The 7,105-nt window shown below is 35.2% G+C and overlaps 1 protein-coding gene across 1 annotated transcript in view; it reads left to right on the top strand.

Annotated features, from left to right (window-relative positions):
- The window catches only part of NAALADL2 (N-acetylated alpha-linked acidic dipeptidase like 2), a 799,198-nt gene that overhangs the window by 562,253 nt on the left and 229,840 nt on the right, over positions 1 to 7,105 (top strand). The gene's annotated exons all lie outside the window — the stretch shown is intronic.

Here is a 7,105-nt window from a genome sequence, read left to right on the forward strand (position 1 = left end):
GGTCTGGTGATTGGAATGGCTCCAGGGCCAATCAGAGGATATAAAAACTGAAAGTCTTAAATAGGCCACAACAGGATTTGGGTCATTTACTGCCAGGCATCTTTTGACCCAAGAATTCTGGCTACTGCTATCATTATCTTCTGCTCTTACCTCAAGACACAAAGAATAATAAGCTCTAGTGCTTAAAAATTCCTCTAAATCAGATATTTCATTGCTTTCACTTAGGTGAAATGGAAAAAAATGTAGATATGGAATGGTGCTTTTGCAGATCTGCCAATTTATCTTTTGCAGTACGTGCCATGTAAACACTTCTAACTTAATGCACTGCACATGCATCATCCTTGAGTTTAGTTTTATTGCTGTAGAAGTAATTTCCAAAGGTCATTTTGTAATGGATGAAAACTTGAAGGTTCATGCAATTTATGTTCATTTTAGATAATATTGTGCGACATTTAGGAACTATCAACTTTCATTCTCTAAACATTTGATTGAATAATTTTAAGGATAAAATATGTTATCAGCTTTTTGGGAGCATATACCCTTGCTGTGAAAAATCACATTCAAATATGGGTTGAAAAATGTAAACTCTTCTACGTGCCTTTTCTTAACAGATTTTAGTTCATCTGTTACACTTCACTAGACTAAAGATAGGGAATGGGGGAAAAAGCAGCACACTTCTAGGAGTATTAAAGTTACAGTTAAGAATTAACCAAATTTAAAAATAAAGTGCTTCTTTAAAGAACATATAGAGACTTATTATATATCCCTTAGGAAACTTCACAGATGACATGTTAAGTTAGAGATACCATGCATAAACATTTGATCTTATAAAAATATTCTTTACTTTGTAATTTCATGTGTTTGAGCTCATAGTTACAAAGTTCTTGATCTTTTAAGTCTACTTGCTGTGATAATACCTTCTACCCCCGTACCCTCCTCCACTGGACCTTCACAGTCCCCTCTTCTCCCATATATTTAGTCATTCCATCGTCACTAGATTTTTTCCATCAGCCTGGAAACAGACATTCCCACCTCCACTATCAGAAAATAAACACACAAAACAGAAAGGAAATAAATCATTCTTTCAAGTCTGCCCCTCTTTGTGCATATAGCCCTTTTTGATCCTCTCTCATCGTCCAGACATTTGAAAGAATTGTTCTACTATGTTTGTTTTTAAGTCTTTGATCTACTTCTCTTCCCATAGTACTCTAATTTGCACTTTGCTACTTCATGGAAATTGCTTCCGCCTTAGAAAGTATTGACAGGGACATCTTGGCTTCCACAAGGGTCAATGGGTAACATTCGGTTTTCAACTCCTACCCTTCCAAGTGGCTCAAAATCTCTCTTATCATTTTGCTTAAAAGCCATTCTTAATGACTTCTCTTCCTGCTTCACCAATCATGTTCATATTTATTCCTTAAGTATTTCCTCTCCACACTCATGCATATGTATAAACACATGGTTTTCTCAGATCTTTTTTTTTTTTTCCTTTACATTTGACCTGGGTGATATCAACAACTCCTATGGTGTCAACTACCATAGACACCTGAAAACCGCCTGAATCTGTCTTCTTAGTGCCAATTTACCTACTTAAATATTCCTGGGTGACTCACTTCCAGCTGAATTAATGTCCATTACTCTTTTATCACTCTTAAAACTTTATTCTCCTCCTCTATATATTCTCTCAGTTGATGGATCATTGATTCATTTAACCCAATAGCTAGAAATCTAAGTATTGCCATAGCAGATTGAAACACTGCCAATATCCAACTTTCACATGCAAAATCAACAATTTTATGTGGTTCAACTTAAAAGTTTTTTTCTCTTTCTTATGCAGTTAATTGCCAAATTCTATTAATTTTACTTCAGAGTACCTCTAAATCCATTAATTCTTCTCTATTTTCAACTTCCACTGCCATAATTCAGGACTTTATTTATATTGTTGCAAAATTATCTTAATTAGATCTTTGAGTCTTTCTCTTGCATTTTGAGGGTTTTCTAAATATTGTCTTTAAGAACAGAGAACTGTGAGCAGAATCCTTGTTGTTTGCCTATCCTTATAGGATAATATTTCTTTTCAATATTATGGCATTTATAACCTAGTTCTCGATAACAGCTTTAACATTAACCATTCCACAGCTCTGCCACCATGCTGGGTCCCATCTAGGCAGCCTGTGGTTGAACTTGCATGAGTGACTTGCTAGTTCAGGAATAGGTTTTGCCCTTAAATGCTGCAGATAGTGATTCTAATGTGAATGTTTCCCTCACCCTTCCCTTTTTGAAGATAACTTGCTTATCCTACAAATGTTACCTGCTTTGTGAAATCTTCCCCAGTGTCCTCACTACACATTCCTTTAACATCAAAAGAAAAAAAATTGATTCTTCTCTATGTATATTATAAAGAGCTCCTTTGTAATAGCAATCACATTGTATTAATTATAGGTCTTTATGTGTTTGAATCTTCTGCTATGGTATAAGCTTTTTTGAGAACATAGATTAGGTATTTAAATAGTAAATAAATGAATAAATGAGTAGGTGAATGTATGAATTGGAATATTAGTTTCCTTCTGTGCTTCAGTTTTATTCAGTCACACGTGCATGGGACATGTCAATCAGCTCTGTCATGACTGGTCTCTCAGTGATGGTACTGAGTAAATCTGCATGTCTTCCAATAAGAATGCCACTGCCTGCTGGCTTAGTTGTATCAACTATTTGGCAATGATGAAAAATAATAACTAAGATGTATGTTATGCTTTGCAATTTTTAAAGTGTTTTTGTAAATATTAACTCACTTCTTTTGCAGCAACTCTGCAAAATAGGCACTGTTACAAGGAGGCATTTAGAAGTTAAAGGGACTCCTTCAAAGGTAAAATAGGCAGAAACTGACAGAACTAAGAAATGACCCAGGATTTCACACTAAATCATACTATTTGCACTATGAATTCAGACTTCTTGGGTTTAAAGTTGTTTCCCCATTTAATAGCCCTGTGCCTCCTTTCTTCACTCCCAAAGTCATGATCATATTGTTACATACTTAAGAGTGTCCTTGTGAAAGATAAATGAACTTACTATATCTACAGCTCTTACCTGAGTTCCTGCTATTTATTTAGTACTCTACAAATGTTAGTTATTGTTATTATGTTATGAATCCGCTCTGATAAAGAGGGACTAGACTGATATCATAGCTAGAATCTCTCTCTTGCTTTCTCTCCCTCTCTCTCTCTCTCTCTCTCCTCATCCCCTTCTCAACAATTACTTGAAGAGCCTAAATTGAAAAGAGCATGTGAATTGGGCAATATCACAGAAGATAATAAAATAAGAAAAATCATGTGGACACATGGTTATAAGGCCAATCACTCCTTTATTGCTGGTTTATGGATGACCTGTCTCCTTACTAATTATAATCTCATTTCATGAAACTCTTAAGATAGACTAATAGAGGCTATAATGTGCTGAATTCCACCTCCCACCACAAATTCATAAGGCGAAGACCTAGCCCTGGAATAACTCAGAATATGACTGTATTTAGAAATAGGGCTTTTAAAGAAGTGATCAGGATAAAATGAAGCCATTAGAGTGGGCCCTAATTTAATCTGACCAGCGTCCTTATAAGAGGAAATTTGGACACCAGAAGAAACTCAAAGAATGCACATGCACGAAGGAAAGACCATGTGAGGACACAGGAAGAAGGCGGCCATCTGCAAGCCCAAGAGAGAGCCTCAGAAGAAACCAAACCTCCCAATACCTTGATTTTGTACTTCTGTTCTCTAGAACTGTGAAAAAAGTACATCTCTGTTGTCGAAGCCACCCTGTCTGTGGTTTTGTTATGGCAGCCCCTAGCAAAATAATACAGGGGTTCTTGCTTGTTATCATCTCACAGGTTTATCAGGTGGAAACTGAGGCCAAAGAAACTTAGTAACTTGCTTCAGATCACACAGATTCTTTCAGAGTCATAATTATGGCTAATACTTAGTCCAGAGACTAAGTCTGCATTAAATTAATTCAAATAAAGTAAGAAATTCAAATGTTGGGAATCTACTGTGTGAAGAGCTAGTTCTTCTTACAAGTGTATTTTTAACTCACGTTATGTTCAGTTTTGTCTGGATTAAGTTTCAATCAATGGATTCCTGTCTACTAATTGGCTTAAGAAACAGTTTCCTGAAAAATTGAGAGAAATTTTTATGAGCAGTTAGGCTCTTTGTTAAATGATAATGATTCTGGATCAAGTCTTTGGAAGTTCTAACAGGGTCAGTGATAGCAACAATTTATAAAAGGATAACTAAACATTTAAATAATTATAATTATTAATATATTGCATTAATGTAGCATTGTTAACTTCCTCAAAGCTCTTTCACTTTTCCTATTTAAGATTTTATGAAAAAAAAAACAATCCCATGAAAACTAAGATAGAATCCAACTTTTTTAGTACTTTAAAGAGAGAAAAACAAGAACTTCAGATAACAAATTGGCTTGTCTACAATTATTTTTATCATATGAAAGACAGAAGACAGAAGATAAAGCAAGAATTGATGATGGTGTCAATATGGTGAAAAATGCTCTTGAGCAGGGGCTGAACCACTACACAGTTTTCTTGAGAGGACCTGTAGTCTTCCAAATGAGATATTATCTGTTGTCACGTCTATGAAAAATATAGCACCTGCCTCTGCATGTTTCTTCTACTTTGAAGTTTTTCTGGGTAAGACCTGAAAGGTTGGCTAGCAGAAGCAAACAATTTGCCTTTATTCTCTTGGATCAGCAGCCCCTGAACTCACATTCTTTCAAATTCAAAGTCGAAGTGCTATTGTCTAGTTTGTTGAGTTCATTTATTGTTCAGACTTCCCTGTTTGCATTGCAGAGTGAAAGAACATATTCAGAAGCAACTTTACTAGAAGCTACTCTAAAATATACATGTAACTATTACTTATTGAACACACTGTTCTGAGCTCAATGCTCTGTCCTAGTTTCTACATGCTTATTGTTTCAGCTTCTCTGAAAGTTGGAAGCTAATCTCATAGTAGACAATTCAATAAACATTATTAGTGGAACCTATTTATTTTATGTGCCAGGCACAATCCTAGATATAAAAAGAACAAGGAGAAAGCTCTAAAAGAAACTATAGTCTAAAACTAAACTGCTTAATAGTATAGCCATTAGCCACATGTGGATTTTTAAGTTTAAATTAATAAAAATTAAATGAAGTGAAGAATTCAGCCATACTACCCACTTTTCAAGGGCTTACTAGCCATATGTGACAGTGGCTACCCAACTGGACAGTGCAAAAGAACATTTTTATTATTGCCGAAAGTTCTGTTCTGGTCTGGATATTAGCATATTCCAATATTTTATATATTCTGATAAAGCAAAGTTTAATTCTGTTCATGATGGGCAATAAATATAATGAAGCAATCCAACCTATTTTAGCCATGATGAGAGAAGGGGGTGATAATTGATTACTACATGTAAGAAGCAAGCAGCTTTTATTATTCTTTTCAACAAGGGAAATTTGATTTACGGTGGACATATAACTATGTCAATGTTGTACTAAAATTGACAGCAGATTGTGGCATCTTAGAACCCCAGGGCTTCAGAGAGACATTAGCAGTCAATACGGCTACAGAATTACACAAAGTGTTTTTCCAAGGTCAAGGAGTTCTGTCAAGGTTAGCGGAGAAATTTATAAAAGGTGCTCTCATGGAGGCCGACCATTCCAAAGGGTGAGAGAATAAAAGACACAAATTCGTGAGACAGAGCTAGGCTCAAGAACAGGATGAGAATATTGTATCAACCACAGGGCAATCCAGACAGATTTCACTGAACAGATAACTTGCTGCCTCTACTAAATAAATAGACTATGAGAATGCATAAGTGACTGCCAGGCCACTCTTTTTCAGAGGTAAGATGGGCAAATTTGGGTTGTGTGGGCTCATAGTTTAAGATTAATGTGATAACTGCAATGTGATCATCGAAGGCTTCTATGACACTGTTGTCATTTAATTAATTTCTTAATAAACATTTTTAGTTATTAGCTTCCCATAATTTTCTGATTGCACACCTATGAATTCATTACTTGAGGATTTAAGTGGTAAATTATGTTGCTCAGAAAATGACTGAACATTATTACTAATTTTGGGAAATGTATGTTTATTATCATTCATAAGCTATTAACTATAATATAATGAAAGAGAAAATGGTTAACTTCTCTCTAAAAAATGTAAGAGTTTTCATATTTTTTCATCTTTGTTCCCTTCTGTATAAGTACAAATGCAATTCAGGGGATACTGCATATAAATATTTCAGCATTAAATACTGAGGTAATGTTCTCACAAGTCTCATGGGGCTATCAAATTTTGATTTTTGATCTTGCTCCTTTACCTAGTTGTTTCTGAGGAATCACCTCATCTGGTGGTAATGTGTGCAGGTGTGGAGGGTGGGTAGAGGGATTGTAAGTAGAGCAGAGTTCATGTTATAGTTCTGTTATAGGCAATTAAGGGTGTGTTTTCTATGTGAAAGAACTGTTGGTAAAGAAGAAAATGAATGAAAATTGGTCACAGAAGCAAACAAATTCTGTGGCAATTACTGTGGGGCAAGATTACAGGTAAATGAAAGGAGAAAAATCAGACAAAAATGAGAGGTAGAGTTAGTACTGAAAGGAATAAAAAGGTTGTAAATATTAGTTATTTTCATGTAGATGGATATCAGCAGCTGGGAGTCTGATGTTTTCTAAGCAGGCTTTTCCTGAGTGTCCAGTTTCTATAAAACAGTGGTCCTTCTCTAGAGATAAATATCAGAATTACCTGTGGGGATATTCTATATATATATATATTGGCCTAAGCCCCACCTCCAGGAGATTCGGATACAGTCCCTTGTATCTTCTTTTGGCCTATAGAGGTATCTGTTTAAATGTATGGGCCTTTTTCACCTAACTCTTGGAAAACAATCAAGGGATTTTGTCCTTATCATAGTATTTGACCTATTTTCTCTTCTTCAGATCATGTGAGTTTACTTTTCTTTTTGTGGATTTGCAGAAAGCAGAAGTATCATTGCCAACAACTTGTCACATAAAAAATAATAGACTATAAAAGTAAAGTAAAAATCTCTGCACAGC

The sequence above is a fragment of the Pteropus alecto genome, unplaced genomic scaffold (genome assembly GCF_000325575.1).
Source record: "Pteropus alecto unplaced genomic scaffold, ASM32557v1 scaffold33, whole genome shotgun sequence".
Classification (NCBI taxonomy): Eukaryota; Metazoa; Chordata; class Mammalia; order Chiroptera; family Pteropodidae; genus Pteropus; species Pteropus alecto.